Source organism: Rhipicephalus microplus, chromosome 10, assembly GCF_043290135.1.
Source record: "Rhipicephalus microplus isolate Deutch F79 chromosome 10, USDA_Rmic, whole genome shotgun sequence".
Lineage (NCBI taxonomy): Eukaryota > Metazoa > Arthropoda > Arachnida > Ixodida > Ixodidae > Rhipicephalus > Rhipicephalus microplus.
The window spans coordinates 54,755,708-54,779,034 of NC_134709.1; the positions used below are offsets into that span (position 1 = coordinate 54,755,708).

The 23,327-nt window shown below is 48.0% G+C and overlaps 1 long non-coding RNA gene and 1 pseudogene across 1 annotated transcript in view; one reads left to right on the top strand and one right to left on the bottom strand.

Annotated features, from left to right (window-relative positions):
- Positions 1–23,327, top strand: part of LOC142774400 (uncharacterized) — an 85,369-nt gene that overhangs the window by 61,899 nt on the left and 143 nt on the right. Inside the window, exon 2 of the long non-coding RNA XR_012886381.1 lies at positions 8,175–8,223. This is a non-coding gene — a long non-coding RNA (uncharacterized LOC142774400). The remainder of the gene's footprint in view (positions 1–8,174; positions 8,224–23,327) is intronic.
- On the bottom strand, positions 19,445–20,492 carry LOC142774731 (uncharacterized; annotated as a pseudogene).

Consider the following 23,327-nt stretch of genomic DNA (forward strand, 5'->3'; position numbering starts at 1 on the left):
CGCACAAAGCATGATTTCGACGAAGGATTATGTCGCTCACAAGATGAAGATCCAAAATAGATTGTGCGTTACTTTGAACACGGGTGGTTTGTTTTACTAACTGTGTTAAATCATGAAAACGAACAATGTCGACCAAGGGCTCAGCAGCACTAGAAAGCGGTTCCGGGAAGTCCGCGACCCAATTAACTTGAGGAATATTAAAATCGCCAGCTAACAATATAGTAGAAGTGTTTGTGTTGCAAGAACAAAGAAAATCAATAAAACCATCAAAAAACGCCTTCTCGGCATACGGAGGGCGGTAAAATGCACCCACAACCAGGTTCATTTCCTCAAGGTGTATTTTAATAATGACACCTTCAATACCGTCTCTATCAGAAAGCCTAGTCACATTGCCACGCATCACCACACCACCACCGCCACACCATCACCACGAGATGGTCCGTCTTTCTTATAAATGCCATATCCTGGGGGTGCTATTTCGTCCTCCTTAATATCTGAATGTAGCCAGGTTTCTGTTATTACAATCAGATGGAGTGCATGCGCTATTGTGATACTTTCCAGGTTATCAAGTTTATTAATGATGCTGCGGGCGTTAAACTGAATGCAGCGAAGTGAGTTGCTTGATTGTTCTTCGGTTCACTGCTGAGATTCCTTAACGACATTATCTGTAAGGGGCACTCATTCGCTACGGTCTGCATCCCAAACGAACAGAACACTGTTAACTCGGATTTCGTCGTAGATTAATTTCACCTTTTCGCCTGCCCTTCGATTTTCCGCCATGCTTTCCCAAAGTTTTCTTCTTTTATGTCGTGTAGCTTCCGAGAAGTCCTCAGAAATCGAGAAACCTGTAACCTTTAGTTTGAAGCAATTTTTAAGCACAGCAACTGTGTCACGGTAATCAATAAGCTTTAGAAATATAGGGCGAGGCTTACGTAGTTTTTTGCGCCCAATTCTGTGAACTCATTCCGCAGATGACACTTGTATTTCCAGGATATCGGTAAACATACCCTTCAACACACTTTCATGAGTTCATCGAAACTTTGCTAAGTTGTTTCCTATATACCGAAGACAATCAAGTTGTTCCGCCTATTTTTATCTTCAAGATTAGTTAGCTTGCTTTCCAAGCTTACGACCCTTTTTTCCAACTTATACGCCATTGTTTTCACCTCATTTACAGCCGTAGCAACTTCTTCCACTTTTTTAACTTCAGCTCAATGCCATCCAGCCTTTTCCGAATGCTTTTCTGACCATCCAAAAGCTCAGCAAGAAACTTTTGAACGTCAGGGCCGGGATTCAGCTCGACGTCGCCACACAACAAAAACAAAGAGAGAAGCATTTCGTGTACACCAGAACAGACTCTGTTTAAGCTACATGGGCATGTCAGCTGGCCAAAGAAAGGGTCGTCACATTTGACAGATGAAACATCATCACTAACCTGCATGAAGAAAATAAACGGATTTGACATGATGTCGACGCGAGGCCAGCCGACATGCCCACTGAAGAAGCTCGATGGATGCCGTGTATTTATATTTCCATCCGGTGACGTCGATGTAGCCGCACGTGGCACTTCCCATCCTTCCCAGCACCGCTTGTAGTGCACTGGTTGTCCTGCGCAGTCTTCAAAATTTTCCAGGGGTTCAGCGAGGACGAATGTGCAATGCGTCTCTCGGACCGTCGCCGTCGATCCCAAGACGAGAAGCTGCATGAAGAAAATAAACAGATTTGACAAGATGTCGACGCGAGGCCAGCCGACATGCCCACTGAAGAAGTTCGATGGATGCCGTTTATTTATATCTCCGTCCGGTGACGTCGATGTAGCCACACGTGGCACTTCCCATCCTTCCCAGCACCGCTTGTAGTGCACTGGTTGTCCTACGCAGTCTTCAAAATTTTCTAGGGGTTCAGCGAGGACGAATGTGCAATGCGTCTCTGGGACCGTCGCCGTTGATCCCAAGACGAGAAGCTGCATGAAGAAAATAAACGGATTTGGCATGATGTCGACGCGAGGCCAGCCGACATGCCCACTGATTACTGATTGCTGACGCCCACTGATTGCATAATGTTGCTGATTTTCATGCTCTGTATTGATGGGTAAGTGAAGTGCTTTCCTCTTTTTGTTGAAGTTTCGGCTTATTGCAGAAATTGATGAATATTATACTTCATCAAAGCAATACTGAACTTTGTGGCATTTAGCGCTTCCATTATGTTTTGCATGTTTGTACAGCTTACCGTCCTAAATGCACTGGGACGCAGTTGTGGAGGGCCCCGCATTATTTCGATTTTGTAAATCGGCGACGAAAGGTTGCTGCATTCTTTAACCTGTCACAGATTTTAGGAGTACGCGAAGACATGAGACTAAATACAGACAATGATGCCAATGAAGAAAGGTGTCCCTCTGAGCGACACAATCACACCCTGAATTTTTTAATCACTGCTGTGGGCTGCCTCGCAACAATCAATACGCTCCGCTCTTTCTCTTCCTCTTCACGTCGCTGTCATCATAAAAAGAATACATACTTCCCCTTACCCGCGCCACCACGCTCCTTTTATCGGCATCATGCTGCGTGCTGAAGAAATTTTGACTCTTGCTGCGTGACTGTTGGGCTGGCAAGGGATACAGCGCGCCTCGTTTGCTCAGAGGAGGCCCTTAGGGGTGGCACGCCACCGTGGTTGGTTTTCTGCTAGTGCGTACGTAGTTTAAAGGTGCGATTCTGTCGGCGAGTAACGGACGTTGACGCTCGAAGGGAGAAAAAATTGGCAGACCCCACGTACAGCGGGAATCAATGATATGCAAAGCACGAATGAGGAATGTGGATATATCACTTTAAAACCAGCACAACTTTACGAGGCAAAGGTAAATTATGCCGTACATGACACACATATCATGATTATCATGTTAGAATGTGTCACTTACCTACGCCGTCGACTCACGTCACGTAATACCAAATTTGGTGTATGAGGAACTAGCAAATTGGCCGTGAGAACGCTATCAGCGGAGCATCTAGTCATGTTATGCATGATGCGCATGCCGTTATTATTATTATGTTTGGGCGCGTCATTAAGCTTCGTTGCCGGTTCGCGTCACGTAACACAAAACTTGGTATATGTGAAGCTAGCGAAACAGCCGCGGGCGCATCACGAGCGTGGCATGTAGTCTTGTGGCTACATGACATGCGTCTCATGATTATCGTGTTTGCGCCAGTGAAATACCTTTGTCATCCGTAGACGTCCCATAATACCAAATTTGATATATGCGATGCTTGCGAAACGGCCGCGAGCGCATCATGAGTGTGGAATGTAGTCATGTTCCTGCATTACATGCATCTCATGATACCATCCTTCCGTCTATCACCACTCCCCACTCTTTTGCGAGCAGCCCTTTTAATGGCTTCAGATGCCACCGATAGGCCACCGCAGAAAGGTGAATCAGCAGGAGCATGTCTCGGCAACCTCGACATCGTCATCACTGTCCCCGCAGTAGCACCAGCCAAAACTTGCACGCACCAAGCGTAAACTCCGGCCTCAGGAGAACCGCCGCCATGACGCGGCCACCGTCGCCCAAGCTGTGAGCGAAAAGAAGGGAAGACCAGTCTTTCCTTCTCCCCTGCCACCACCGTGGCTTCCTTCGAGGTACAAACTTCTCGCAGCAACACAAAGAAGGAAATATCCTCCACCCCCAGTTCGTTATGGAACCCCACACACTAGACTCGACGACTTCCGACACCCTGGATACGACGTGGGAAGAAGTCGGAGGCCCCAGTTTCTGTTTCCACATTATTACTCTACTCCCTCTTCAACCGGACGCCGACACTCCAGCGGTACCCCTAGCACTGTCCCAATCCCTTTCTGCAGCGGTAAAAGATAGCGGTGGCACTACGCATCAGCCGAACGCTGACACACCAGCAGTGCCCGTGCCACAGCCCCTGGCCCTCTCTGCAGCAGTGGTTAAGCATGGTGGCACGCACCTTTCTGTCTGGCTTCCTGTCCACTTGGCACGTGTGCGTGAACTTTCAACGCAACGTCGTCGGAGTGGACGTTCAACCCTTCGTTGACCCTGCACCCATTCTTCAAGGGGACCGCCTCAGCAACATCCACGTTAGGGGCAAAATACTCGAGGATAACTTCTGCGTGGGCACCATCCCCGGCGTGGACGCGAACCTCGACACGGACGACATTCTGACCACCCTGGTGTCTGCCACCCCTGTCGTCTCCTGTGTCCGCCAAGGCAGGTGCATCAACGTCACCTTTCAGGGCACCACGGCTCCGCCAGAGGTGTCATTATTCAAACTGAGAAGGCTGGTCCGTCGTCGTCAGCCTCGGCCCCTTCAATGCGCCTTCTATGGTCGCTTGAGCCATGCCACGGTGACCTGCTCGCGGGACAAGCACTGCCTCCGTTGCGGTGGCAGGCACCCCAAGAGATCGTGCTTCATGACATCCCCACTCTGCCTCAACTGCAGCGGAAACACTCAGCGAACGAGCCACGTTGCCCTTGCTGGCAGATTCATCCGGGGCCGCCATCATCATTGGTTCTTCGGACGTCCTCGTGACATGCAACGAAGCGTTGGAGAAAGCCAAGACAGCAGTCAACACCAATGACGAGCGGGGCAGTGCGGCTGTTGTGAGGGGTCGCTCCTTTCGTGAGGCTGTCGCCGGTGGTGATCTATCAATGTCGATAACGACTCCTCACTCTGCTACGAGTGCACCTCCTGCCTCGTCAAGCACGACCCCATCACGCTCTCCTCTGAATATGCCGGCCCCCGAGGTCGACCGGAAAGACACAGTAATTTATGCACTGCGGCGGCAATTCGTGCGGTCATTATGCTGCTCCCAGCTGACTCTCCGGTGCGTGGATAGTTTGTCGTGGCTCTCGCTGCGCATCGCAGCAAATTGAAGTCGTCTGGGCTCCAACCCATGAGCTCATCTGAACTCGCAATTTTCTCGTGCCTGGTCCACGTGCCCAGGTGAGCGCTTCGTGCGCTCCCATTTCTTAATGCGCCTCTTCTGCTCATCAACCTTCTTCTTCGGCTGATGTTTTTCTGGGGACTTCTCGGTGGCTTTTCCGGATGGTTGAGGATTCTCGTGGTGGTTCGGGCGCGCCCTGTGAGAGGCGGAGCGAATGTGTGCTGCTTTTTTGTCCTCTTTCTTTTCTCTCTACACTTTTCCTTACCTATCCCTTTTTTTCCAATTAGCCCATTCCTTTGCTCACCTATTGAGGTGTCACCATAAAGACCTGTTGAGGTGTCACCACATTTACGGGTGGCACTTTTCCTTTTCATAACTACTTAAGAGAGAGTAATGCGTGGGTGCTAGATCAAAACAGCAATTGGTTGTTAGATGTGAAGCAGCTTAGGGTAGAGCTCAACCCGGTGTGCAGCATAGCCGCCCTTACCGTGCATGGGCGTGCCCTTGCCTTCTCTTCTCTTCTATGCCCCCTCTCGTCTCACAACGCCAAAGCACGCATCGTCTGCTAGCGAGTTTCTTGATTGAAAAACAAACAAACAAACCAAATGCGCACGCTGCACAAGCGTTTTCTGGCCAACCCGTATAAATAGGCATTGGATATTCCCCGCCAATGTAGTGCTAGTGGGAGATTTCTCCTATGCCTTGTCGAACATTACACAATTTACAACTTAGTGTGAACTGCAGGTCTCTGTGCCGAGTCGGAGTCATTAGTCTCTCATTGCCCATTAGCAGTGATTAGCATGTTCTAGTAAGAAACACCGGTTCGTCATTGAGTACTTTGTGCCTTCCCAGGTTTCTCACCCGTGCAACACCGCGGTGAGCGCCAGTGTTAATGTCACCGCCAGTGTAAGCGTTAGCACCCGCTGCTAGCTCCGCATCTACACATGGTCCCTTTTGCGGGAGGTGATGTAATTTTGTTCGAGGGACACGCCAGTTTTATAACTTGGTGAGAGCCCCGAAGCCTACCTCAGAAGATTCACCTCAAACAAACATGGCGGGACCCAATGATTCAACGACTTTCGTGAATGACGAAGGTGACTCAAATGCTGTATTACAGATGAGACTAGGGAGAAAAAAATTAATAGTGTATTTCATCGCTTCCTAACGTCTCATTTTAAAGAGAAAATTGTGGCCGAAGAGTAGTTTATGTTTTAAATATCAGTTGTCCACTTTTGAACTCGTAGGCTTACCAGAGCTAAGATGACTACAAATTTGACTGCTTTCACTGATGGCGCGAACAATGCGGACTCTGGATAGACATTATTACCAAAACCAATACAGCTGTAACTTGTATATTTGAATTTAGAGAATATGAGTACCAAAGCTGAACCTTTGTACCAAATTTTTCTTATTTTTTGTAGTTTGTTTTTTCTAGACATAGTGGTGCTGCAAGCGTATGGAAAAACACTCACTGTAAAACCTTATTCCAAAATTCTTACATCCTGCGTAACCCAAAACGAGACCACGCAAACTGTTTTGCGACCTTAAACATTAAGGGCTGCTATTCTCAAATTGCATGTTAATATATACGCACATTGTGCGATGGCCGGATAATTAAATAAAGTCTTTTCTCTCTCTCCTGTGCGACAGAGGTAGCCGGTTCATTCTATCTCTGCTTCAGCCGTATTCGTCCCCAGCACTCGTACTTTCTTATTAGCGCATGAAAAATACTATACAATGTGCGGAGAGTTGTTCATTTCAACTTTATACGGAACATGAAGGCATGAAAAGATACTTGTCGAGTTTCCATACAGTTGCCAGAGCCGCAAAGAAGAAAAGTTTCTGCTGTATGCTCACTGCCATTCGCGTCTTTGAAAATGATCAAACGAGCAAGCGAAACACACAAAAGGACAAAGGTTAATAGTAGTTCATGCCTTGTAGTTTGCTGTGGAGGCATAGATGTACACGTCGTGTGCATTTTTAATAAATTCTAATTCACAAAGTAAAAGTAAGTGTCGAAAACGAAATTTTGAAGAAGCAAATGCATCGTATAATAATTTTCGCACAAGCTTCACTCACAAAAATGGCTCAGGAATAAAGAAAGGACACTTCCGTTTGTTCTGTCGAACCGTACAGTTGAGCGCAGTCATGGTGTTATCTAGCATACATTTTTGTGAGCTTCAAGTATTTATTAGTCTACGATGTGTCACTGCACTCGAATGGAGTCATTCATATTCATTAAACGCTAAAATGAAGCACGCCTGACATTTCAAGATTTCTTCAGAAAAACTGTCCCTTTGCTGCCGTAAATCAGGCTAAAATTTTGGTTATCTTATCGCGACAAAAATATATCAGCACTCAGGGAAACTTCTTACGTTTATGTTCCGTTGGGGAGGGGGGAATAAATACACTCCGGATTCCTTCATATGACGACAACAGGCATTATTTATCCACGCCGACTGCGATAACCACTCTGTACAAATCTGTCAGTTTATATAGCGGCGTGCCGAGCACTTATGCGTCACGAACATTGTCGGTGTGTGTCGTTGTCGTGACGGTTGCGCGCGCGCGCACACACACACACACACACCGTAAACAACACGAGTGCAAATTAAGAAGTGCTAACAACTGATTTAGGATGGCACTCGTGTTGTGTACCACGTGCATTTTTTGTGCGTCTTCGTGTTAAAACAGACCTTTACAAGTGTAAATTCCCTGTTAGGCTTGCTCATTAGAATTTCTTCTATAGAATTTGTTCTATATAAATTCTTCTATAGAATTTTCAGCACCGCCCTACTGGTGAAATAGTGATGCATTAAAACACAGGAAGGTCTGTTCAAGTTCAATGAAAACCATTATTTTCATGCACAGTAACGTACAAAGTTTCATTAAATTATTGTGTCTCCACAATAACTTGCTATTCCGTCTTGTCAAGTCTATGAGGTTGTTATGGTAAAAGAGCTGCTAGCCTGTTCCTTTCGTTACTGTGGAACAACACGAAAATAGTCATATTATTATCTTACGTTATATCTACTGTTCTTTTCTACGACTACATTGTCAAGATAATGATTAATGAGCGGTGTAGAGATTGATGTCGAAACATTCTTCTTCCATTGGTGAACCAACCGTAAAAGTAGACACAGTAGGCACAGCGGTGCAGTTCCCATGATTTAGATGTCACGGAAGGTCATATTCTGAATCAAACTGCCTGGAAATGCATAAAGTGTCATTTTTGCCAACACTTGTAAAATAACCTGTTTTAACATTTGCAGCGGTGACTGCAGCGGTAGTGAAAAGAAAGCTGATTCTTGTAGCCGGCACGTGAGTATTTTTCTGGCAACTGTTTATTGTATTCTTCATAAACATCACATTTTCTTTGTCAATATAAGTATGCCTGAAAAAGTCACTGAGATACGATATGAAATATTTGATTTTAATACCACTGCCGAGCAATAGTTGGTATTTTGATAGGGACCATGCTTGCCCCATCAAAAAATTAGGAGCAAGTGAAGTCCGGCGTAGGCGTAATTGACCCATCAGTTTATTTTTCTTTCCATGGCATCGTGGAAAGCTCCCTCTAACATTTTCCTTACGTAATGCTGGGAGTAGGGGGACAATAAAATGGCGCCTCGTCTGCTACGGTACTTGCCGTTCAAAGCATAGTCCTCTGTCGCTTCAAGGTGCCTGCTGTGCATTGTAATCAGGGAAAAAAGCCGAGCGCATTAAAGACGAGTTTGGTGCCACTTGTCCAGTGATTGTGTTGGTAAATTTATTTGTGATTGACACACAATAATTCGCACATTTCAAAGAATGTAGCGAGATCTAGATATGGGCAAACACGAGGAACAATATAAGGGGTCATTTTGAGTACAGATTGCAATTATGCTTCCAAACACGCAGTAACATTTGAAGAGTTATTTTGATTTAGTATTTTTGAGCATAAAAGGTGGCCATGAACCTCGAAACCACTCACACATATGTAAGCACACTCTTTCAAATATCGAATTACGTACGTTCAAAATATACTTATGCTTACACTGCCCGGTTAAGTACGCATATACTTATGCCAACTCTGCCCGTATGTGATGAAGTGTTCGTGGGCACCATAACGTTGTACTAGGACGGCTGCGATACCCGTGCCTCTAGCATACGTATGAAGTTCTGTTGGAGCAGAAAGACTGAAGTGCTGAAGGACGGGTCGTGACCTCAGCAGGAACTTCAATTGACAGAATGAAGAATCACACCCCGGAGTACACTCAAAAGAATTATTCTTTCGTAAGAGGCATGTGAGAGGATACGCAACGTCGGCAAACTTCGGAATAAAGCGGCGGAGATACGAACAAAGCACCAGGAAACTACGATGTTCCTTCATGGAACGCGGCGCATTGAGTGCCTGAACTACTGCTTGCTTCTGGTGGTCAGGGCGGATGTCAGTCTTGTCAATGAGATAACCTCGTCCTGCTCAACTGCACTGACCATGACACGGCTTGAGCAGCTACGAGGAACGAACAAGGTTCGAAGTCCTTGAAGTATTTGAAGGTGATATGTCGTAGATGCTGAATTCTCTGTCATAGGCGCTGTATTCTATGTCGTGGATGATACAGAAGCAGTGCTTCCAGCCTGCGTGTGTGAGAACCAAAGTTCATGATACGATGTCTGTGTTCCTGCGTTGTACAAATGATAGCGTTCAGTATGTTCCGTATTTTTCTGTGCTGTCTTCGTTCGTCAGATCGCAAGCTATGCGTTGGTATTGTCGGTATTAGGTGCAGAAGACTTCTTTGAGGTTTCTTTCTGCGAAGATGGCTCAGATGTTGACTTTGTCTTTCCCTTAGTTGGTGTTATTTTTGACGACCCTCATGAAGCTGGAAATGTCCTTGTCATCTAATTTTAGTTCGTTGTTGTGCTTGTTGGTTTAACTGGCATAGCTGCTAGAGTTCTTCAAGTTCTTGATGGCACTGCTGATGTTGCGGAATTTGATGATGTGGTAACATGAGCCTGCTTTTGTTTGCGAGTATTTGACCAGTAAATACGTGTTTGTTATTGGGTTGTCATGATTCTTGTACGACAACGAGGGTTGTGCACTAGAGTTGACAGAAAAATCTTCGGAGGCTTTTGCAACGCCGTTCTTCATGGACGCTTCTGGCTTACAGCAAAGCGTGAGAGTTGACGCTTTCAAGCCTCCTGTGTTGTTTGCTCTCAGGAGGCCTGAAACTGGACGGCGGCACCGCAACAGGCATGAATTAGTTGCATTTTACTTGCGAATGTCAGTCCATCTCCGTAGCTAAGAAACTCAGCTCTCCTAGCGCATGAATCTGTATGGAAGAGTCAGGGCTTGGTTGAGCACCACCCTAGTTCCTCTGTTCTATTACAACCGTTGTGAGCGTGTGAGACGTGAGGTGGGCGATGTGAGCTACCAAACATCATACGATAGAAAAGCAGGAGATGGGCCAAGTGTGCCAGACTTGGAGTACAGTGCACAGAGTGGTTCGGTAACATGAGTCGTATGGTACGGCATAAATTTCCATTTACGTGCAGTATCAAAGTGTGGTGGAAGATTAACCCTTCGTGAAAACAGATAAGGTCACCTTTCGGTGAGGGGATTCTTTAATTGGTCTTGTTGCAAAAGCCTTTGTAAGGTCGCACTCGGCGTGACATCCCCCCTTCCTTCTTGGTAACACTTCTTCCCGAGAAAAGAAACCGGCTCAACTTGGCCTCCCTTCCTCGCTTGCCTGACACGTTCCCGAGAAACGGTGCCTTGCAGCTTCCCCTGCCTAGCTTACACCTTCCATGAAACTACCTGTTCGGTGTCGACGAGGGCCACGAGCAACGAGGACAGGAGGATAAAAGGAGTGCCCGGGAAAAGACGAGGGGTTCTTCGCTACTAGAAGGGCTTGCCTGCTAGACACTTGCACGACTGCCTTAGGTCCCACTGCGGGTCATACTTTTGCTGACATCTCTAAATTGTGAATAGTTTTGTACATAAAGTTCTAATTGTAAATTGCCCAGTGGTGAAGGCGTCTTCTTCCGGGGAAAAGTCACGAAGATGGTGGTGATCATCCTTGCGAAATAACGAACCCGGCTTTGCTTCGCCACCAAGAACCTAGTCCGAACCGTATTCTGAGTTCGGACGAAAATATACTGGCGCAGTCGCACAGAGTCACCGCTCCCTGAACGACCACTGGACGAGCCCTTGGAACAAGGCGACCCAAGGACTTCACAACAAGGAGCTGCAAGCTCTGGAGCAGCCGCAGCGGTGAGCAACTAGATCTCAACTACCGCGCATCGTGAGCGCCGAGAGCAGCCGTCCCCGCCAGGCCCACGCCAAGAGGCTTTCCGAGCGGGCATCCAAGCGCCGATCACCGGTGCGACGCTGGCCAGCTATCCAGCCAGGACGCCAGCGCAGAGAGCACCGATAATTCAAGTTCGACACAGCGGCGGGCTCTACCGAAGTGCCAGGGTGAGCCTTTCCTGCCGCATTCCTAATGAGCTTCGGGTTGTTTGGGCTTATCTGCTTATATGCTCACTAGATACGGGCATTTAAACTCCGACAATCGCCAAGGAAGCATGATGGGTAATGACAGCGGGAGCGGTGGGGGTGACCAAAACCATACACTCGCGCACCCTCCATTTCCGAGAAGAAAATGAAGTACAGGCTCAAGCTCTCTGAAGAAGAACGGCGATCGCTCAAGAATAAATTGCAGATCTCCCAACTTCAAAGAGATAGCCCACCGCGGATGCAAGACGTCGGGGGCGATTCTACGTCCCGGAGTGAACAAATGAAGCTCCTCGGGCACTATGCACAAATGCTGTCAGTGGCATTCCCAAAATTTCCGGTCGACGTTGAAGTACCCGTCTGGTTCGAGTCAGTGGAGAGCTTGTTGGAGCCGTACAGCGTGCCAAGAGAATTCTGGGGTTGGATCATTTTTTTCACATATTGCCCAACGCCTGCCATACTTTCTACATGACTCACACCCGAGCAACATCGCGATTATTACACGCTCAAAAGCGTCCTACTTGAGGAGCTAAAACTGTCAGCAGCCGAATACCAGAGGTGATTTCTCATGGTCACTAAAGGCCGCCAGAAGACAAGGAGGGATTTCGTAACTCGCGTAGAGAGTTATTTGAGCTTCTACGTAGAGGTCCATGGCACCACCAGTTTCAGAAGCCTGGTCGAGCTCTTGGTCGCCGACCAGATAAAAGGCGGTCTTACCGAAGAAGCGGTAAAATGAGTTAAACTGTGGGAAGGTGAAGCCTGGCTGACAACCACTAAGCTTGCTCGTTTACTTCAGACGTTCGACGAGGCTACCGGGGAAACTAGCGCCTGCAGAAAAGCGGGAGCCGCGAACAGAGAAGAACCGATCCGTGAAAGGTTCAAGGGGCTGAGCAAACGAAAGTTTCCCAAAGCGCGCAGACACAGGCTGAAGGTACAAGAGGGGTAAGCCTTCATGAGGAGGCAAGAGCCAGTGGCGCTCACGATGGTTCCCCAAGTGCGGTAGCTGGCGGAATCCCGGAGACCACTGTTAGTTCGCGGGCGAGGACACAGGCAACGCCGAAGACGATAAGCATTCAGAGAAAATAACAGCGCACGTCTCAATCGGTGGCGGTGAACCAGGACTTACAATACTCCAGGCAGTGTAGATGAACTGCGAGGGGAGACGGCTGGACGCGATAATCGACACAGGTGATGACATCACAGTTCTCCGAGAAAGCAGTATACGGGATCACATCGTCAAACGCCATGGTACTGTAGATCTAGTATCAGCCTTCGGCGAGAAGGTAGAAGCGAAGCTTGCCGTCGTCCCTCTCATGATACAGGCAGGGGGTTGCCCGATCCGGGACATTGACATTGTGACGCCGGTAATATGTCAGCTCAAAAACAGATCGGCCCAAACGAACTGCTTAATATCCGCTGACGCATGGGAACAGCTCCGCGCCCCTCGCAAGGAGAAAAGAGGGTACACGTGGCTGTGGTCGAGACCTGTTCTCAAAAAAACGCCGGCAAAGAAACGCTGTGTAATGCCGGGTGAAATGCGGGAGTCACTATGGTGGTGACATTTTTGGCCACTCCAGGCATTCAAACCCCATACGTGCTCTCCACAGACGCATCAATTGTAGCTGTAGGTGCGTGCTTGAAACAAATCCAAGCTGATGGCTCCGAGGCGATCGCCATCGGTAGATATCAGTTTATACCGACGCAGATGAGGTTGGAAAGTACTCAACGGGAGGCATCTGCAATAATTCGGGCCTCGAAAAAATTTCAGACATGTGGTTTTAGAGCTGGAGTAACCGTCATCGCGAACCACCACCGCCTTCACTCCTTAGATGCAGCATGCAGCAAGGCGTAAAACTGACATGTTGGTGGGGTGAGGGACCAGCGCGTGCACAACCGGGGTCCTGCGGTCTTGCGACAGAGAAGGTTCTCTGGCCCTTTTGCGCAGGTGGTGTGTCGCAATATAAACTTTCGCCCATTGGACCGAATCCTGTCACGTGATCTCAAAATGAATGTGTGTGCTGTCTCACGGCTAGTTGAGCGCGCGCGCAGACTTTTTCTTCCTTTTCTCAGTTCGTGCAGCCTCTGGCGCGAACGTTTTTTTATTTAAGTTGTTACACCCTCTCACCCATAAACGGATCTTTAGTGGAGGTGTAAGGTCGCACTTGGCGTGACAACCCCCACCCACTTCCTTCTTGGTGACACGTCTTCCCGAGAAACGGAACCGGCTCATCTTGTCACCCCCTTTCTCGCTTGCCTGACGCGTTCCCGATAAACGGCGCCCTGCAGCTTCCTCTGCCTACCGTACTCCTTCCAGAAAACTGCTTTTGCGGTGTCGACGAGGGCTACAGGCAAAGCGGATGGGAGGATAAAAGGATCACCCGGGAAAAGGTGGGGATAGTGGTTAGAAGATGAGAAAAGGCACCTAATTTCTGCAACCCGGTAGGGTGCACGGCGCAGTGCCTCGGGAAAAGACGAGGGGTATTTTGCTGCTAGGAGTGCTTGCCGCCTAGGCACTGGCACGATCGCCCAAGGGCCCTTTCACGCACTTCCCGCACAGCCGCAACGCACGTTCCGGGAACCCTACTGCACGCAAGCGGGGGACAAATAAGCCAATGGGCGACGCTGCGGAGGGTGAAAGGGCGTTGCCAATTGGCTTATTTATCCCCCGCTTGTGTGCGGTGGGGGTCCCGGTCTGTGCATTGCGGCTGTGCGGGAAGCGCGTGGAACAGCCCTTAGGCCCCACTGCGGGTCGTACTTTTGCTGACATACCTGCATTTTGAATAGTTTTGTACATAAAGTTCTATTTGTTAAGCGTCCAGCGGTAAAGGCGTTTTCCTCCAGGAGAAAGTCACGACGACGGCGGTGATCATCCTCGCGAAGCAACGAACCCGGCTTTGCTTCGCCACCAAGTACCTGGTTCGAATCGTAATCTCAGTTCGGGCGAAAATTTAGTGCCTATTCATTGTTGGTGTTACAATGCGTGAAAACAGCTTTTGACCGTGACGACGAAGTGCTATTGTCTCCAGGAGGTTGGAGTTATTTTCCTTGTCCTTGACTAACTTGTACCCTAGCTAAGGTGGGAAGGTGTTTGAGGTTCGGAATGAGTGCCCCTCATTGACTCGAGTGCTCGGTGGCAGCGTGAAGTGCTGTAGTCCAGTGAAGTTACGCTTTATTGCAGCCTCAGGCGTCTGCACGAGTCCAAGCCCGAACCTCTGCTCTCATTTCACATTCACGTTTAAGTGTTATGCGTGCTGTTGAGTGGGTAGAAGAGACTAATAGTTCCGGCGCGATGTGAAATGTCTTGTTTGTTGTACTAGGAATTTTTTGTTGTTGTTGTTGAGATACGGGCTTGCTTCTAAGTGGTGAAACAGCTTTTAGTTGTATTAGATGTTTCGCGTAGGAATAGTTTTGCACATGAAAGAAAGCAGCGTTTGCGAAATGAGTTCATTATTTTTGTCTTTTGTGCTTGGTGCGATCCGTTGGGACTAACATATGCATGGCGCTGGGTCCGTCGCTCTTTTTGAGTGTGTTATGCAGGGCCTGGCGGGTGCATAACTTGGCTTTTAGGCGACACTAGGCTTTTAGGCGACAAGGATTTTTTTTTTAAATTTCCTGAGAGGTTGGGCTTCTGAAGTGGCTGCTCATGAGGTGAGGGCCCTTCCTCACTGTAGCTGGCAGAAAGAGAGCGTCCTAGCATGCCCGTCCAATGGTGATCGCTTCTTGATTGGTTGCGAAGGAGATATGGTTCCGGCGTGTATCAGAGATGATATGGTGTTGGTTACGCATGCAGACTTCGAGATCTGAAGAGGTGGACCTGACCTGTGTGGCGTGTTGGTACAAAGGCAGTTTGTGAGGCAGGCTTTCGGTAATCTGCAAAGTGCAGCTGCAGCCTCGAGGTGGGTCACCTCCGGGGCTACAGCTTTGGTAGCGGTGAAAAAACACTGGGTGGTCATGGAAAGGTGGTAGTGACTCCGTCCAAAAGCAGCTATGAGATTGGCGCTCCAGTCCGCCCAGGACTGCTGCCACGCGCCTTCTTATGATGCCACTCTGTGGCCTCATTCCGAAGCCGGTCTATGACTATGCGCCGCTGCTTTTGGCCTGTCTAGGCTTCGCGATCTGCGAGAGCGTTGACGGTCACCATTCATTTCTCAGCGTCGTCCTGGAAGCTGCGAAGTTCCGGTACTTTGAACTTCGAAGGCAGCCGGTGGTGGTGACACGGTAGACTAAACTCTGAAAAATAACGATGTTAGGTAGTCAAGTTAGTGGGAAAGCTCTGTGAGAGTACGCTGAAGCTTTCTGCTGCTCTCTGGTGAGCTTTCTTCATGGTCTTTCCAGGCGGCTACAGCCAACACTTCATCTATATTGTGCAGTAATGGCAAGGCCGCGAGAAGAGCACTGATGTCAACACTGCCGAGGCGTAGACCGCAATTTGGAGTCACGTGTTGGTTCGGGAAAGCTCGGTGGGGTTTTCAGGTGAACTGCATGCGAAGCCAGGGTTGACGTCGGAAGATAAGGAGTACTCCTCCATAAGCGCACCCACAGTGGCAGTATCCCTGGTCGAGTGTGTTTGAGCAGCACCCCTGGGCAGCTGAGGTGCCGATGGAGTACTGAGTGTAGCATCGTCGCAGCGGAAAGCGTGAATGACATTTCCGGTCAAAGGTGGGCCGTGCTCGAGCCCAACTTTGAGCCATCGAGAAGGCCTGGACGCCGTCTTGGAATGGTGATGTTGGTGCTTCCGGCTGTAGGAGGGTCGTCGGCTTCGTGATTGCTGTCGTGTTGCGCCCTAGCGAAAGGGCATGCGCGTCCGGGCCGGCTGCAGGAGCTGAGAAAGAGACTGAGCCGCTTCCGATGGGCGCGAGATAACGTCCAACAACAACCTTTATTCCATGCAACCAGCATACATATATAGCAGACACTCATGTGACCAATGACGTCACGTACAAACGACACTTTACAATTGCGGGCGACAGCGCCAGATAACGCGGACACTTGACGCGCCTGGGCGCTATCACCACATCTCCCCTTCTTTAACAATACGCTGACAGTTGCAACAAACTTCGCAGCACTGCCAGCGAAAGAACACTTTGCAGAAAACAAAAAATGCGCAAGAACAATACAGTCAATTACTGAACCCGTAGCGGTCCGGCCGTCGAACAAGACGACCAGATCGCGTTTGGTATTCAGGAAGGTCAGTTCCCGGCAAGGAAGGGCTAGATAGATCATCAGGCGCCATGCTGTCTGTAACGCGATTAGAATTCTGTTCCGTTTCTACCCGACTATCATCTGCCTGAGGAAAATCATCGCTATCTGCCTCATCCTCACCTTCTTTTGGCTGTGAAACAAAGCGCACCAAGGATTTCCTGTTTCTTTCTAGAACTACACCAGTGGAAGTTCTAACCACATACGACCTCGGCCGCTCAGCAAGTCGCAAGACTCGCGCTTTTGCTTTGCAGTCCGTCACCCAGACTTCCGCGCCCGGTTCGAGTGCTCGCAACGAAGTAGCCCTATGACGAAGGTTGAAGTTCCTACGCTGCCGCTGTCGGGCGGTCGTATCGTGGCTTCTGAACTCTCTCAGGTTCACCGTCTGAGGCAGAAGGCTTGTGGGATGGACAGGCACCGTTGTGTGTAGCCGCCTGCCCATTAGAAGTTCTGCAGGGCTTTTCCCAAGTGGCCCCGGAGTGTCCCTGTACGCTAGGAGAGAAAGATATGGGTCCTTCGCTTTTGTAATGAGACCTTTGATTGTCTGGACCATCCTCTCTACTTCACCATTTGCCTGGGGGTACCTTGGGCTAGACGTCACAGCGCGAAACCCGTAGTTGCGAGCGAACAACTTGTATTCCTGCGACAGAAATTGCGCTCCGTTATCAGACATAACAACTTCTGGTATGCCATGTCTTGCAAAGAAACTTTTAAGGTGCGTAATGACAGTGGCACTCGTTGTAGATAATAACAAAGCAATCTCTGGGTACCTAGAAAAATAATCTACGACTACCAAATACCATTTTCCTTGAACATGGCAGAGATCAGCTCCTAGTTTTTGCCAAGGACGCTGTGGAGTGGTTGTCGGGATCATTGGTTCTGGCTTTTGGTGTCTGTGCTCGGCGCATACGCGGCAATCGGTAACCAAAGCTTTCAGCTGATAACTCAACCCTGGCCACCATACCGACTCTTTGGCTCGAGCTCTGCATTTTTCGATTCCCAGGTGACTCTCGTGCAAGCGTATCAAGACCTCTGCGCGCAATTTTCGAGGAATGACCAACCTCATACCTTTAAGTAGCACGCCTTCAGCAACTGTAAGCGTGGCTCTTTCCTGCCAATATGGACGCAAGACCATCGGAAGAGATGAAAATTTTGGCCACCCTTTCCGGCTGAATTTTACGAGTGCTTGACAAACTTCGTCAGCGGCTTGTTCTGCTTTCACTCTTTCGAAGAGGCTGGCCTCGACCGCGTTTGACAAGCATCCTGAAACGTGCGTGCTGACGTCACTAATAGACAGTGCATTATCAGTTTCTTTTCCCCGAATCGGGGCCCTCGACAACACATCTGCAGTAACTAAGCTCTTGCCCGGGACATGCACAACTTCATAGCTGAACCGCATGAGCCTCATGCGAAAACGCTGAATGCGAGGTGGTAAAACATCTAAAGGAGATTTTCCCAGCAAGGTTACAAGAGGTTTGTGGTCGGTTTCACACACAATTTCAAGACCTTTGATGTACCCTTCGAATCGTTCTGCCGCCCACGTCATTGCTAGTGCTTCTTTTTCAATTTGGGAATATCTGGTTTCGGCAGGCGTCAACGATCGTGATGCAAAGGCAACGGGTCGTTTTTCGTTGTCTGGTTGGACTTGCATCAGTACCGCCTCCAAACCGAATGACGACGCATCGGCGGAAAGAATCGTAGGGTACTTTGCATCATAGTTAGCCATGACGCGCGCCGAACCGATAACGTCTTTAACGTATGACAGCGCTTGCTCTTGGGCTGGTCCCCACGTCCATTCAGAACTCTTCAAAAGCAAGTGACGTAACGGCGCCGTTTTTGAAGCCAAATCTGGTATGAATCTTGCCAGATGATTAGTCATACCGAGCAGCCGTCGAACGTCAGACACGTTATTTGGCGTCGGCAGTTCTTTGATGGCCCGGACCTTTTCAGGGTCCGGCCTGATTCCATCTCGACTTAGAACACAACCAAGAAACTTTATCTCGGTTACTCCAAAACAACACTTTTCTTTGTTTAGCGTAACACCAGCACTCATGAGACGGTCTAAAGTAAGACGCAGATGCTCATCATGTTGAGCTTTGTCGCAGCCATAAATGAGCACATCATCCATCATGTTTACCACGCCTGGGATTCCTTGCAGAGTCTGCGACATTTTCTTTTGAAAAAACTCAGGTGCTGATGTTATTCCAAACGGTAGTCTCTGAAAACAGTATCGCCCAAATGGCGTAATGAAGGTAGTTAACAATTGGCTTTCCGGCGACAACTTGATCTGATAAAATCCAGAATTAGCGTCCAGCTTCGAAAAAACCGATGCCCCACTTAACAGACCAAGGCTATCTTCAACCGTTGGCATAACATAGCGCTCGCGAAGTACACTTTTATTTAGTTGCGTCAAGTCAACGCAAATACGAACGTCTCCAGAAGGTTTGAGTACTGGTACAATACCTGCGCACCATTCTGTTGGTTCGTCTACTTTACGGATTACGTCATCTCGCTCCATACGCTCGAGCTCCTGCTTCACTCGGTCCCGCAGGGGTAAGGCAATGCGACGCGCAACCGGAATAGCAAAGGGTACCGAGTTCGGCTTCAGTCTGATATTGTATTCCCCTTTCATAGCTCCCAGACTACCGAAAAGCTGAGGGTAGGAAGCTTCGATGGCTGTTGCGCTACTGACCGAGTCAGCGAACTTGATCAGCTCAAGGGCTTCGAGCGCTGGGAGACCCAAAAGTATCGAGCGTAAAGGCGAGACTACGTACACAGTTTGTCGGACAATGCGTTGTCTCCACTGTATAGTGGCAAGAAATTTTCCGAGAACATGCAGTGGCTCATTCGCAGGGCCTGTTAAGGTTATGTCGCACTTGTCTAATTTGGTAGGCAATCCCGGAAATGTTGAGGGTACAACGGACACTTCTGCACCCGAGTCAAGTTTAGCGAACACCGAAGTGCCGTTAATGATAACTTGAGCATACCGAGAATTGGAGTGCTCCCCATTTACCGCGCCTACGAAATATGCCCCTTTTTCTATATGGAGAGAAGAAATCGGTACCTTCTTTCGCTCGCCTGCAGCCTTTTTCCGACACACCACTGCAAAATGTCCGGAACAACCGCAGTAGTTGCATTTCGCAGCTCGTGCCGGGCAGGAGGTCCTCGGGTGCTCTCCTTGACCGCAGTTGGGGCACGAACTGGATGTGAGAGGTCGGTAGGACTGTGGTCTGGTGCGTTGACCTTGTGTGACCGGTGCACTGGTGCTTGACGAGGTGCCGGAACGCTGTCCTGAAGAATTCTTTCGGGGCTGCCGTTGTTTGTTGACCGCGTCCAGGTTGCTGGCTGGCGCTGCCGAAGGTTCGTCGCTGGTTTCTCGCAGCTGTTGCTGCTGTCGTTGGACGGTCTCCTTCAAGCGAGCTTTTGCCAAAGCGCTGACGAGTGTGAGATTTGCATCCATTTGCAGAGACTCCGAGAGCTTGGCATCACTGAGGCCGACTACAAACTGGTCGCGGATCATGCGTTCCTTTTCCTTGTAGTCGCACCGGTCCGCCAGTGTGTGCAACGCGGTGACGAATTGGTCGACTGACTCGCCTGGTTGTTGTATGCGTCGGTGAAAACATGCGCTCTCGTAAACGAGGTTCCGTGCGGCCACGAAGTGATCGTCGAACTTTTTTCTGACGGTTTCATACTGCTTCTGCTGTTGTTCAGATAGTGTGAAGGTCGAAAAGATCTCTCTCGCTTGCCTGCCCATTGTGTAGAGTAGAGTCCGGACTTGCGCTTCTTCACTTCGCTCATTTAAGCCAGAGGCAAAGCGGTAGTCGTCAAATAGTTGGATCCAGGAAGGCCATTCGGACGTTCGGTCGAAGTCAAACGCTGGCGGAGCTGGAACCGCGAACATGCCGTGAACTGGCTTGACTTCTTTGTCTTCTGACATGGCGCCGCTTGACGAAGAAAGGTGCAACGCCCCTCGAATATCAGAAGGATCCCACTTCTGACACCATGTCGTGTTGCGCCCTAGCGAAAGGGCATGCGCGTCCGGGCCGGCTGCAGGAGCAGAGAAAGAGACTGAGCCGCTTCCGATGGGCGCGAGATAACGTCCAACAACAACCTTTATTCCATGCAACCAGCATACATATATAGCAGACACTCATGTGACCAATGACGTCACGTACAAACGACACATTACAATTGCGGGCGACAGCGCCAGATAACGCGGACACTTGACGCGCCTGGGCGCTATCACCACAATTGCGACGCCGTTAGCAGCGTTCGTTAGAGGACAAGCCCACGGCATCGATGATGCACCATAAGGATGAACTTATGGTTCGTACGACGTACACTGCGCGATTGTCAAGGAGAAATAAGACACAACACACGTTTGCTGTGCCGGTTGTTTGTTTGTATATTACCTGTGAGCCCTGACACATAACCACTCTGGGGATTGGCCATGAAAGCTTGTATAAACCTATATGTGATACACTGATTGTGAGCCTTTTCTATCACTAAAACAAGAAAAATAATAAAGTGAAAAGATGAATCATTAAAAGAAAAAGAGAGCTACCTTTACATCAGAAGCCTGCAATTTTGAGTAGACCAGACAGCTGAGCTTACCTCATCCGATCAAAATCGTATGTATGTCCGACATTCATTCACATTACCAATTATATCACTAGTATTAGCCAAGATTATATTAAAGCAGGCGCTATATTTACATGCGTTTAGATTCTTGAATAAAATTACATTCTGCATCAAACACCTTTCAGTGGCATTGTCTCAAGGCGGAGGCACCGAAACTGAGAATATTATCTGCAATTAAATATAAACCTTATATAGAAAACAGAATAATTAAACGTCTTTTACTATATAATCATTCGTTCCAACATTGTATAATGTAATGGTCACTTGTTTCAGTTTCTTCGCAGAATGGGCTTAGGGGATATATCGCCAGACCAGTTTTGTGTAAATTAAGGTTTGATAGGATAACACGCCATCAAAATTCGGTTAAAATAACCTCTAACTGTCTAATTTGACTGCACTGAGGTTTCCAGCGATGTCTAACGGGGTGATGGTTTGTCCATTTTGTAGTATCCTCCATCATATTTGAATAAACAGCTAATTTTCTGTATGTAATCGATACAACATATTCAATTTTTGGTGAAACCGAAATCAGAGGACAATCAAGCGAAACCCCGGCTAATGAATTTGGGATTTCATTTAACTGTTTGCCACAGTGGCCTGTAATCCATACTAACTTCATGTGTTTCAGTTGAGGTGGAAATTATGTACGCAATATCAGTAGAGCTCTTGATTGTTCCGAAGCTGTGAGAGCTGTACACACCAAAAGAGAACCTGGGTTGATGACTGCACTGACTTATTTGAAGGCAGTTTTCGAAGCGCCAAAATAATATCCAAGAGCCCAGCTTCAAAAACCGGAGTGAAGTGTGGTGGCTTTACTGAGAATGACGAGCCGACGTAATCAGAGGCCATTCCCACTGCTGCCTTTTTATTATTCACAGAAGCGTCTGTGACTACTATGTTGTTTCTGCATGAGCTATGTACTGTTTCAACCTGCTATTAAAGAAAACCTAAATATTGGCACTTAGATTGCGGGGGAGAATATTTCAAGATATTCTATCGTAATATTGTGATTCAATGCATTAGTTTCGATTACCGTTCCGATGTTCACCTTTATAATTTTCAGCTTCCTTTGAACAAAAGTATGGTGTGGAGTCTGAAAGCATGGCCAATGAGCGAGAAAGAAGCCGTCGGGGTCACTAATAAATGCATATTCAGATCTTACCGCCTATAAGCTGTAAACGTTTCAGAATATTTGTACAGTTGGAATGCGGAATCGGCAAAAAATAGTTAATATGCGAGCTTCCTGATACATTAAAATAGTAGCGACAAACCTGGCGAGTCTCAAACACAAACGTAGCACTTCTCGCTCCAACAGAACTAAAGATTTTGTTTTGTACGCAGGGCAACCTGGAAGTAATATGCACCCGAATTCTAGTATTGAGCACATTAATATATTGTATAAGAATAATAGGGTGTGTCTACGTAACCCATATTTCGTGTTTCTCAACCTGCGCAATAGGCCGAATGCCCGTTGTGCTTTTGCTGCTATATATTCCATGTGAGAGCTCCAGTTATGTTTCTCATTATAAATAATGCCCGAATATTTGATACACTCTACTTGTAGAATCAATTTCTGCTTATACAGTACGGAAATTGGAATGGAATCTGCTAGAAGAAACACCCGGAGAGAACTATTAGAGGAAATGAAATTGACCGCAGCCAAATTTCATGGGAGTACATTTACCTTCGCAATTTTGATGCAAAGAGTAAATGTCACTGTCTTCCGCGAAAAACGCGATAAAAGTCTGCGTAAATGTGGACAGTGATATGCCGGTCAATGTGAATAGAGCTCACCAGAACATTGAATATTACAGGAGATAGAAAAGCACCTACAGAGACACTGCGTTTCTGCTTGAATTTAGATGAGGGACATTCATTCTTTACACAAACAAATTCCCTTGATTTTAAAAATCCGGCTAACCGCTCAAGAACATATCGCGAATTGTTTTTATTCATATCACCATTTGTTCTTGTTCTGACTTCATCGTTCTATTCCTCTCGCTCGTCCAGTTAACACTCGAGCCCTTGAGGGGCTCTTTGTCCTTACGATATATATAACCTTTTAGAATTTGAGTCGATGATTTATTCTGTC